Source organism: Bidens hawaiensis, unplaced genomic scaffold (genome assembly GCF_021521415.1).
Source record: "Bidens hawaiensis isolate Kalapana, Puna unplaced genomic scaffold, B.hawaiensis_p1.1 tig00002306_1, whole genome shotgun sequence".
In the NCBI taxonomy this organism is placed as follows: Eukaryota; Viridiplantae; Streptophyta; class Magnoliopsida; order Asterales; family Asteraceae; genus Bidens; species Bidens hawaiensis.
In genome coordinates this window covers 1663533-1676644 of record NW_027491123.1, presented here as the reverse complement: position 1 = coordinate 1676644, position 13112 = coordinate 1663533, and the positions used below count along the sequence as shown (strand labels likewise).

The 13112-nt window shown below is 33.4% G+C and overlaps 1 pseudogene across 1 annotated transcript; it reads left to right on the top strand.

Moving 5' to 3' along the window:
• Positions 1 to 895: 895 nt before the first annotated feature.
• Positions 896 to 10257, top strand: LOC143616459 (phosphoinositide phospholipase C 2-like; annotated as a pseudogene). The gene is made up of 8 exons (XR_013150667.1): positions 896 to 1222; positions 7759 to 7955; positions 8046 to 8181; positions 8846 to 9237; positions 9316 to 9433; positions 9519 to 9662; positions 9740 to 9826; positions 9905 to 10257. The product of XR_013150667.1 is annotated as a phosphoinositide phospholipase C 2-like (transcript).
• The last annotated feature ends 2855 nt before the right edge of the window (positions 10258 to 13112 follow it).

Sequence of the window (13112 nt, the reverse complement as noted above, 5' to 3'; positions counted from 1 at the left end):
CGGCTGCGCATAAAAATGTTTACAGATCAGCAAACAGAACGTCAAACTAATTTTGTAGACTTAGGATTATATATGTTATGTATGTTGTATTTTAATCTAATTGGGAAATTTTATGTCAAATATAAAGTTGCAAACCATTACATCAGAGTTGTTAAATTAGTTGGTAGACCATTACATCATACATAAAGCCATTACATATATTAATAAATGCATCACTAACTCAAATTTTAATGCATAACAATGGCAATTATGAAGCATGCATTTATAGTTCTTATTTCTAACTTCTATATTTTCTCCACATACCATCTATACGAGTCCTAAAACCTTATACGAGTCATATACGTGGTGTTTTTGTGCGTGGAAAATGGGTCATGTATAGTTTTGAAAACTTTACTAACACTACCCTAACTAGTTTTTTCATTTGAAACAAAATGTATTTTGTCTTGTATGAATTATCTCGTATAGCTCATACAACTCATACACGTAGTCGTATAGGAGGTCTAAAAAGATGTGCAAGCTATCATGAAAATTCAAATTCATCTTGTATAGCCCATACTAGTCGTATGGGGGGTTACTCGTATAGCTCTTCTCGTATTAAAGGGTCAATGGGTTCTGACATAAAGCTGACTTCTATATGACTAGTATAAGCTATACGAGTCGTATAAGTAGGGAAGGGTGTCCAAATAGCAAACTAGGTGTTCGAATGGAGAAAGCCTTGCTAAATCTGAATTTGAACGTATAGCAATAAGCCGGTCCCACAATATTCATATAGAATGACTTGCTGTTTTCTTTAAACTGATTACAGCAATCCATACCTTCCCAACTCTGGAAGCAAACTTCTGCAGCAATACAAATCCCCAATGTTAACCCTAAATCCGTTCACCGATCAACGGCAATGCCAAAGCAGACATACAAAGTCTGTTTCTGTTTCAGGCAGAGGAGGTTACGCGGGCAGAGTAGGTTCCGGTGGAGGTTCCACCAGAGCACCACCGCTCCACCGCCGATCAAGGCTCTGTTCGAGAAGTATTCCGATAACGGCATCATGAACGTTGAACATCTTCATCGGTTCCTTGTTGAGGTGCAGAAACAGTAGGCGGCTTCTCTGGAAGATGCTCAAGCAATTATGCATAGCACAGCTCATATTCACAAGGGTTTCTATCTCGAGTCCTTCTTCAAGTACCTGTTTGGCGACTCTAATCCGGCTGTTGATCCTGATCGTCCAGTATATTTTGATTCGTTTTTGTAGAGTTTCAATATTTGTTCCAAATTTAGTATTGTCACAAAACTGAAATCTTCTTTATACAATAAGAAACCCCAAGTATTACAGAAAAATTCTTCAATCGATTACACAGAAAGAAGAAAAAAATAAACAGGTACAAGAACAGATCAGATCATCATTGTGATGATCAGATACAATAGTGATCATGAGAGTTGATTCATTCGATCAGGGTGTCTTGAGTCTATGGAAGATTAGTAGAGGCATTCGGTTGTGAAAGAAGAATAATAATTCCAGAATCATCCATAAGCGTATGTAATGAAGTTACTTCTAACGGGCCGAACCTGCTAACGGGGCAAACCTGCTTCCAAAAGTTTGTCACAAGCCTACTTCAAACCCAGCAGATATTTCCCTCAAATAACAAAAATAAAAATAAACAATAACAATATAAGAAAACTATATAAAAAAAACTCTTTAACAAATATTAAATTGAATTGAATTGTAGTGACATTATATCTAATATTTCAACACCCCCCCACAATTCAATACCCAAAAACGTCAAACAGACCCAACCTAACACAAATATCATTATGAACTTTTGGAAACAAACCTTTAGTAAATATATCAGCCAATTGTTCTTCTGACTTGGTCTTTTTTACTTGAATCATTCCAGATGTTATTTTTTTCCCTCAAAGAGAACAAATCAATTTCAAAATGTTTTGTTCTATCATGAAATACTGGATTTTCACAAATGGAAATAGCAGCGGAATTGTCACAATACAACTTCACAGGCAACTCAATAGAAACCTTTAACTCTTTCATCAAATTTGTTATCCAAATAACTTCACTAAGAGCAGCACACATAGCTCGATATTCAGCCTCTGCTGAAGACCGAGAAACTGTACTTTGTTTCTTACTTCTCCATACAACCATGGAGTTACCAACAAAGACACAAAATCCTGACACAGACTTTCTAGTTGTCAGACATTTAGCCCAGTCTGAATCAGCAAAAGCTGTTAGATTAGACATATTACCCTTACTTATCATCACACCTTGACCGGGAGCTAATTTCAAATACCTCAATAGTCTTAAAGCAATGGATAAATGTCCTTGAGTAGGACAATGCATATATTGACTAAGAAATTGTACAGAGTATGAAATATCTGGTCGTGTGTGCGACAAGTAAATTAACTTTCCAACTAGTTTTTGAAATTTTGACACATTTTTTAACTCAGAACTATTGTTTTTACATAAATTATTAACGACATGACTTTGTCCTATTGGCACATTAACTGGTTTTGACCCAGTTAACCCAAATTCAGCCAACAACTCTAGACAATATTTTCTTTGTGATAAGCAAACACCTTTGTCAAATCTAAAAACTTCAATTCCCAAAAAATATTTCAACACTCCTAAATCTTTAATCAAAAAACTAGCCTTAAGTAGACTTTTAACATTTTCAATTTCTACAAGATTATCGCCAGTAATGACTATGTCATCTACATACACAAGTAAAACAATTAACACATTATTATCATTTTTCACAAACATTGAATAGTCACATTTACTTTGTACGAATCCGATATCTAAAAGAACACTAACCAATTTTTCATTCCACATCCTAGGGGCTTGTTTTAGGCCATATAATGATTTTTTTAACCTACACACCTTTGTTTCATCTTTAGAGTAATAACCTTCAGGTAATTTCATATAAACTTCTTCATTTAAACTACCATATAAGAAAGCATTATTTATATCAAGTTGAAAAAGTGGCCAGTCATTATTTACCGCTAAGTTAATTACACATCTTATAGTTACCATTTTAACAACCGGAGAAAAAGTTTCATCAAAATCTATACCTTCTTTCTGAGTGAAACCTTTAGCAACTAACCTAGCTTTATATCTATCTATCTCACCTGTGGCTCTATACTTTATTTTATATACCCACTTGCATCCAATGAGTTTCCTACCAGGTGGTAAATCAACTAAATCCCAAGTATTATTTCTATTTAAAGCTTCCATTTCATCATTCATTGCATCTATCCAATGTGTATCTAAAACAGCATCTTTATACAACCTAGGTTCAACACTTCTATTTAAAGAAGACACAAAACACATGCTTTCATATGACAGATTAGAGTAATTCACAACCTTTTCTAAGCCATACTTAACCTTGCCCTCTATCATATAATCTTGCAATTTTTTTGGTAAACTAGAACTCCTAGTTGACCTCCTAACAGCTGTTTGTACCTCTAATTCATTAGGGTCATTGTTTCCCTCAGATAATGTATTATTGTCATCAAAAACAGTACCGTGATCTACCCCACTAGTGCTACCTACCACATCCCTAGGTTCATTATTAATTGAGGAACCCAAGTGGTCAGTGGCAACTCTAGGTTGCTGATCAACAGTACCAGTCTGAAAGTGAACCCCCTCTTCATCATTGGGAGTATTAACACTAGTTGAAAATTTTGGCTCAGTATCATCAAATTTGTCAAAAAAATTTAAATTGTTTATAGTAGAATCTATGTTATTATCAACTAATTTTAAAACTGAACTCTCTTTGAAAGGATAGATCGTCTCATAAAACTTTACATCTCTTGAAAAAAGAATTTGTTTTGACTCAAGATTCCACAATTTATAACCCTTTTTATTAAAAGAATAGCCCAAGAAAACACATTTTTCAGCTCTTTTATCAAATTTATTAGTATTATTTAAGACGGTAATGTAACATAAACAACCAAAATTTCTTATGTGTTTAAGAGAGGGTTTAAATCCAAACAGCTGTTCATAAGGAGATTTACCGTTTAACACCGAGGAAGGAGTCCTGTTAATCAAATAGGTTGCAGTCAACACACATTCTGACCAAAAATTTAGAGGCACCCCTCCTTCAAAGAGAAGAGACCTAGCTACATTAAGTAGATGTCGATGCTTTCTCTCAACTACACCATTTTGTTGAGGTGTATGTGTGCATGTGGTTTGATGAATAATGCCAAGTTTCTTAAAAAGATTTTGAACTTGATTATTTATAAACTCGGTTCCATTATCACTTCTAAATACTTTAACAATAACACCAAATTGATTTTTAATCATGTTTAAAAAAGCTTCAATACAAGGAAACACTTCTGTTTTATCTTTCATTAAATACACCCAAACAGCACGAGAGAAATCATCTACAACAGTTAAGAAATATTTATAACTCTCTTTACTTTTGACCCTATATGGACCCCAAGTATCAAGATGAACTAATTCTCCTACCTTGACAGACTTATGATCACTTAAAAGAAATGGTTCCCTATGTTGTTTTGCCTTATGGCATACATCACAAGGCAAATCATCACTAATGTATTTTATATTCAAATCGGTTTTCAACACTTTTAACACCTGATTTGCAGGATGCCCTAACCTAGCATGCCAAATATTAAAAGTGTCAACACTATTGAAACACACCATAAATTTCTTAGATGAGTCACCATAGAAATATAACCCATCAACTTCAGGTTTTTCTTTGTGAGCGAATCCTGAAGATAGCAATTATTCTCATTAAATGTAACACTCAACTTATTATCACTAGTAAGCTTATACACAGATAGCAAGTTGACACAATACTCAGGAACCACAAACACATCTTGTAACACAACCTCATCACTAAGTTTTATCTTGCCAATTTTTGTGACTTTAGCATTAGACCCATTAGGATGTTTAACACTTATATTATATTCACTCACGTCAATAGGATCAACAACATATTTGTCACTCATTGTCATGTGTTGATTGGCTCCTGAGTCAATAACCCAATTTGACTCAGTTTTACTAGAACAAAAACTACTAAAACAAAAAATGTTTTTTGAAAAACAACAAGCACTATTACCTCCTACGTTTCCACCTTGAGATCCTTCTTCTGTTTTATCATTTAACAATCCTAACAACCTGGTAACTTGTTCAGGAGTAAGAGTACTGGAGGTAGAGTTAGAAGAAGAACCATTTTTAACAGTATTCACATTATTAGAGGTATTTGGCTTTTGATATACCCTAGGCCTAGGTCCTTGAGGATATCCAACAATTTCAAAACACCTTTCCACAGTATGTCCTATTTTATTACAATGAGTACACTTCAAATTTGGGTTTGGCCCACGAGTAAATTTCTTTTTATTATCTAACTGAGTAACTTTAGAAACAAACCCAACATTTTGAACATTATTTTTAGAATTACCATTAGAATTCCTATGTGATTCTTCCCTAGAAACAATAGAGAAAGCTACTTTAACAGTAGGTAATGGTTCACGTGTCAACAAATTTGTCCTAACAGGTTGGTAAGCATCATCAAGACCCATTAGAAACTGCATCAATTTTATTAAAGTATTAAAATCATTGAACCCTTTTGAGGCTTGACAGGAACATGAGGGTAACTGTACCATGGATTCAAACTGTTTCCATAGTGTGTTTAGTTTATGGTAATAATCAGAAACAGAATCTCCATTTTGTTTTAACAAATTAATATTTTGAAACATGTTAAAAATAATCGAACCATTAATTTTCTCATAAGTTTCCCTCAGTTCTGTCCAAACCTCAGAAGCAAGTTGAGAATATACTTGACCCACATATAATTCTTCACAAACAGAATTAAGAATCCAAGTTAACACAACAGCATTACATCTATTCCACTGATTTTTAAGAACTTCATCATCTGGTGGTCTCTCACAAGTACCATTAACAAAACCAAGTTTATTCTTAACTTGAAGTGCGAGTTTCATAGCATTAGCCCACATAGAATAATTTTCTGTTCCTTTTAGTTTAAAACTAATAATAGTCATGGTACTAGAATCACTAGCATGTAGATATAATGGATTACTAGCATCTAACTTGCTAATTAAAGTCTCACCGGAATCATCAGTGTCACTCATTTTAACCACTAGTAAACAAAGAAAAATTAACGCAACTAAGCAATTAAGAATGAATTTTCAAGCAAGCACACGCACAAAAAATCTATCAAGGCTAGGGCCAGGTATTCTGAACCACTCTTACTGATGGCAGATCAAGGATTAGCCAAGAAGACTTATGCAAACACACATAAGAAAAATTCTTCAATCGATTACACAGAAAGAAGAAAAAAATAACCAGGTACAAGAACAGATCAGATCATCATTGTGATGATCAGATACAATAGTGATCATGAGAGTTGATTCATTCGATCAGGGTGTCTTGAGTCTATGGAAGATTAGTAGAGGCATTAAGTTGTGAAAGAAGAATAATAATTCCAGAATCATCCATAAGCGTAAGTAATGAAGTTACTTCTAACGGGCCGAACCTGCTAACGGGGCGAACTTGCTTCCAAAAGTTTGTCACAAGCCTACTTCAAACCCAGCAGATATTTCCCTCAAATAACAAAAATAAAAATAAACAATAACAATATAAGAAAACTATATAAAAAAAAACTCTTAACAAATATTAAATTGAATTGAATTGTAGTGACATTATATCTAATATTTCAACAAGTATACACTAAGCTAATAGGAATTTATAGTAAGCGACTAGGCGGAAGGCTCGAAAAATATGAGGGCCTAAGAAAAAAATACATATAGATATACCTTTTTTTAAAATATATTATGTATCAGAAGAATAGTACTATTCTTTACATAAAAGAAACAAAAGCTATTAAATAACACTGAATAGCATCTAATAAGTATCAAAAGTTCTAAAGTAGTAAGATTCAAACGTAATTTCAAAACTTGAATAACAAAACTTTCAAAGTAAAGTATCAAAGGTTCAAATACCAAAATGTTCAAAACATGAAAACCAAAAGTTCAATAAGTAATAAATAGTAAAGGTTCAAACAATCATTGTGACATTGCTCTTGATCCATTATCTTGGTTTTAAAAAGCAAGAGGCAAAGAAAAGTGACGAGGTTTAAAACAGAAGCACGAAGCGCAAAGCGCCAGGCGCAAAAGCGAGCGCTTTTTGTACGCGATGCGAACATATTTATATAATTTTTATATATGTATATATCATGGGATTTTAGCATCCCGACCCATATTTAAGCCTTATATATGACTTAATATATAAACTATCTACACATACAACCAAAAAACAAATTGTTCGAACATTTAGATGCTTAAAAATCACTTGCGTACGAATGGCGAGCACCTTAACTTCGCTTTAGGTCGCTTTTTGCCTAAAAATCTCGCCCCGGGCTCGCCTTTTAAACATTGCTCGTCTTGACTATCTTAAAGTGAAGAGGCGCTCGCCGTAGGTTGCCTCTCGCCTCGGCTCGCCTCAGGTGCACTTTTTTAAACCAAGCCCATTAACAATACCAATAGAGATATCATCAACCCCAAGAAGTGAGGATCTAGGAACTAGAAGCACATATATTGCATCTCGTATGAAACATGGCCATGGGCCTAGGCACAAGAAGCAAGAGCTTTTAATAACTATGGCTAAGTTTAACTCTAATTTAGTAATTTTAATCCTGTTCAAAAATTAGAATTAACCTAGAAAACTTGTCTGTTGAACAGTTGATTTGACATGAGAGAATTATCTTTTAGGTTCATCATGATATGAATGCTCCATTGTCTCACTACTTCATATTCACCGGTCACAAGTCATATTTAACCGGGAACCAATTGAGCAGTGATTGTAGCGATGTTCCGATAGTTCAAGCATTGCAGAAAGGTGTGAGGGTCATTGAGTTGGATATATGGCCTAATTCAACTAAAGATGATGTGCATGTTCTTCATGGAAGGTATGGTGCATATTTGTTGCTTATTTTTTTTGATAAAAAGTAGATTGTTGCAACTAGCAAAATCTGTTGACATGTGGTTATGTTGCATAGGACATTGACAACTCCGGTTCAACTGATTAAGTGCTTAAAGTCTATCAAGGATCATGCCTTCACTGCATCTGAGTATCCTGTTGTAATTATCCTTAAAGACCATCTTACTACTGATCTTCAGGCTAAAGTGGCTGAGGTGAGTTAAGTTTGTCTTAATTTCTTATTTAAAATCGAAAAGAACTTCAAGAAAATACAGTTTACTTTTTGTGACGATTTAACGCAGCATACTTTTTGCAGGCCAGATTTTGTGACTAAACCGAGTTCGACTCTTTTCCTTATTATGATCGAAACTGCAAAACAAAACGCAATTCAAGACTCCCTTTTTATACTAACCATAACTTGAATCGTACTTTGAATCGAATTCCTAATAGCTAACTAGGAAGACAAATAATAAACAATTATATCTAACTCTAAACATAAGTCATAATAAATTAACAACCCAATAATTCACCTGGAATTAATCTTTTTTTTTGAAAGGTAAATTTCTTTGCTGGTAGTGGGACTTGAACCCAAGACCTTGGTGTTAAGAGACTTTGTCTCTACGTGGAATGAATCTTTAATCAGCCTTCATCCTTTTCTATTCTTAAGTTTCGATCCTTCCACTTTTCATACTTTTTCACATGTAAACATTAAGATTACTCAAATTTTTGCATCAAATGGTATATTGGTATTTGGTAAGTATGTTGCATTAAATGTTTTAAAATTTCATGTTATGTTGAGATACGGTTATTATGTTGGATTATGTTTGCTTAAGTTCGTTAATGTATTCATTTAAACGCTACACTGTGATTAAACTGTAGATAGTTACTGAAACATTTAGAGACGTGCTGTTTACTCCGAACACGGAGAGTTTAGAGGAATTCCCATCTCCAGAAAGTCTGAAAAGAAGGATTATTATTATATCTACTAAACCTCCAAAAAGGTATCTTAAATCTCAAGAAACTAAGGCAAGTGGAAATGCTTCACAGAAACATAATGATAATTCGGAGGAAGAAGAAGAAGAAGAAGATGAAGAGGAAGACGATGATCATTGTGTCCATGAATATAGGAATTTGATTGCTATTCATGCTGGAAAAGGAAAGGGTGGTTTAGACAATTGGCTTAGAGTTGACCCTGATAAAGTCAAACTGCTTAGCTTAAGTGAGCAAGAGCTTGAGAAGGCTGCAAGATCTCATGGCCCGGAGATTGTCAGGTATTGTTTTAATTTTTCATACACATTTATATATATTTAGTTAGTTACAAATATATGCTAAGAACTGGCTTGCTTTAGGTTCACTCAGAGGAATATTCTGAGAGTATATCCTAAGGGGATACGCTTCGACTCGTCTAACTATAACCCACTGATTGGTTGGATGCATGGAGCTCAGATGGTGGCGTTTAATATGCAGGTTAGGCATCTAATTTGCATTCAGTTAATTCTAAAAAGTATATATCGATAATAAATAATAAACAACAAAAAGTTTATGTTGATAGGGATATGGAAGATCACTTTGGGTTATGCAAGGAATGTTCAAGGCCAATGGCGGTTGTGGATATGTCAAGAAACCGGATATCTTGATGAGAAATGACTCCATCTTTAATCCGAGAGTTGCATTACCTGTCAAAATCACTCTCAAGGTAAACAATCACGCTTTTCGTGGGTCCTCGGGTACAGATTGTACTCGACTTACAAAACCTTTCTTGATGTTTGTTAGGTAACCGTTTTTATGGGTGAAGGATGGTACTATGATTTTTCCCATACACATATTGATGCATACTCACCTCCAGATTTCTACACAAAGGTAAGACACTATGCAATAGTTATCGAATAGTAATCATGGGGTTTGTGCTAAAACATATTATAACATTTTGCAATGCAGGTTGGAATAGCGGGAGTGCCTGCTGATACTATAATGACGAGAACGAAAGCAATTGAGGACAATTGGATCCCTGCATGGAACGAAGAATTTGAATTCCCGTTAACGGTCCCAGAACTTGCTATTCTTAGGATTGAAGTTAATGAATATGACATGTCAAGAAAGGATGATTTTGGTGGTCAAACATGCCTACCAATTTCTGAGCTGCGTAAAGGCATTCGGGCGGTTCCATTGTACAGCCCGAAAGGCGATAAGTACAAGTCGGTAAAGCTGCTTATGCAGTTCGACTTTGTTCATTGGTAAATGTGCGGTTCGGGTGTTATTGTGTTCATTGGTGAAGGCTTGCATGTTGTGTGTATATGCTGTAAGTAAATGTAGAGGGTATACATGCAATATTAACAAACAAACAAAGGTGTCTAATATAATCAATCATCTTACTCATACCAAGTTATTGGTAGTGTGAAGAATTACCTCTATCTCAAGTTATTGTTTATCTTTTTAATTAAGTGGGTCGTGCTCATATCAACCTATAACCTGCTTAGTTGAATAGGCAACCCGTTTAGCTAGGGCTGGCAAAGCAGGTCTTATTGTGTTAAGCAGGTTAGAGACAACGGACTTAAAACAAGTATCAAACATAAACATGAATATGACTCGTTTAACTACTTTATATCTCATGCCTATAGCATAGTTGCATGTTTCATGTAACAATAAGAAGTAATTAGGGAGTCTAGCTTACTAATTTCAATTATTTAAACAGAATAAAAAAAAATTACATAGTGCGTTTTTTTACTTAATAGGTTTAATCGTATCTTAAATAGGTGTTCAATTACCGGCCTTGCACTTAGCCCAATTATTACACCAGTACACCTTGTCAGCTGGCTTATGACCTGTTTAGTTTATAAACTTACTTATGACCTGTTTAGTTTATAACTTACTATGACCTGGTTAGCTTATGATTTACACCATATCTACAACTGCCAACGTGTTTTAACTCTTAAAATAAATAGGTTACACGGGTCGTGTTCAATTTAGACAATTTCAAGTGTGTTTGGGTTGGTGATGATGTCTTTGACACAAATATTGTTAGTGTTGTGGCTTGTATATTTTGCCCCTTCATCAATTTAACTTGGCCGCCTGACATGATTGCGACCCTAGTGTTATGGGCTCGCATATTTTGCTACTCATAAAATAATAAATTATATACCAATCATACATTTTGTTATGCAGTTTGGAATAGCGGGATCACTTGCTGATTGATCCCATCAACCAAAAGGTTATGATTTTCCTCAAAGAAAGACTGATTCTGAGCTAAAAAGTTTCCGTTCTATTTGGTTTAAAAAGTTATAGAAATTGATAGTGTACCGGTTGTGCATATCGCTTTTGCTGCTAGTTTAATATTACTTTCCAAATCACAAAAACACAATAAGGCTCAACTGACATTGAAGCAAAAGTGAAGATTCACGATTGAGGTCACAAGGTTTCAAGTTTGAATTTGATCCCAAATGGTTTTTACCGCAGTGGGCCTTCGGGTGGCGGGTTTTCCATGGAACAGAAGATGATGAGCTTGGGTTGCCAAGCGCTGTCTCCGATCACAAGCATATGGGGTCGCATTTTGCCATTGGGTTATCCGAGTAGCCCGACTTTATTCGTTGGTCGTTAAAAAAGAATAAAAAACCTTAAAATGTGCATATAGACTTTGTTATTTATTTTTTAATTACCGGAAGAGAGTAAATAAACTCCTTGAATTTGACTCAAAAGTCAAAACGTCGAAAAGAGAAGTTATCGAAGCTAAGTTGGTCAAAAGTCAAAGTTGTTCACTCGTTTACAGGTCAAAACTTTTGGGCCTTGACCTTTAACCCAAGATCCAGTAGAGAGTAGAGACCTTCGCTGTTGACTATATGTGATTAAACTTTTTGATTTCTTTTTATTATTATTTTTTTTATGTGTCTGAAAACAAAATAATATATATTAAATAATAAATGGATTAACACAAATAGCATACTATATTAATAACGCATGTTAAAAACAATTGTCCTATTTAAGCAAATCTATCCATTTTAATATTATCATAATCTCATACAAAAATTAAAAAAATACTCACGGAAATCATAAAAAGGAAAGTTTATATATCATATTTTTATGAAAGTCATAACGCGATTTCGAGTTACATATACGTAGCCTACTAAGACAAGTATACAACCAAGTGAGCTTAAAGGAAAATTAGACTAATTCTATCTTTATAAATCTACTAGATTTTATCCCCCGTATTACGGGGTTGCTTTACATTATTCGTTTTTATTATATATATATATATATATATATATATATGGTAAGAATAAAATGAAAACCCACTTGAATTGTGAAAACCCGCGAAAACCCTATGTAACATCGGTTTTTTTTTTGTTACATGTAATATATGTTGTAACATTTAATACAAAACATCGAAACATAAAAAAAAAATGTTTTGCCATTTTTTAACATTTTTTTACTAATTTTTATATATGTTTTCAGAAAAGAGAAAAAGTTATATTTATATTTACATTTTTTATTCACTTTAATTGTGGACCACAAGATTTAAACATTAATTAAAAACATGTGGTTGAGAATGGGTTTCTAGAGTTTTCACAACTCAAGTGGGTTTTCATTTTATGCTTAGCCTATAATATATATATAGGATTAGTATCATTTAAGAACTCCTAAATTATTTAAGAACTTGAAGGAACTCTTAATAACTTACGTTTTTTATAAAAATTTTTGTATGTTAATGTTATTTAAGTGTAGTTTTATCACTTTTGACATCTATATTTACGATTATAATTATAAAAATTAGTTTTTTTAAGCATATCTATGTTTTTTTACACATATGTAAATTTTTATCACATAAATTTTACACATGTGTAACTTGTGATTTATATATGTAATCAAAATTTTTTTTATAAATATGATAAAACAAGTCTCAAATAATGTTAATATATAAAAAAAGTTCAAAAAATATTTGGTTTTTAAGAGTTTCTAAAAGTTCTTAATTTTTTTTGAGTTCTCAGATGAAACTAACCCTATATATATATATATATATATATATTTGGATTTTAATTTTATTTATTGTAAGAAAGTTAATGATTAATATACTTAAGGTTTGATGATAAAATGGTTTCACAAATAAATGATATGTTATAATCCGGTTTAAAAGCTATCTGGGTTTGGTGATACC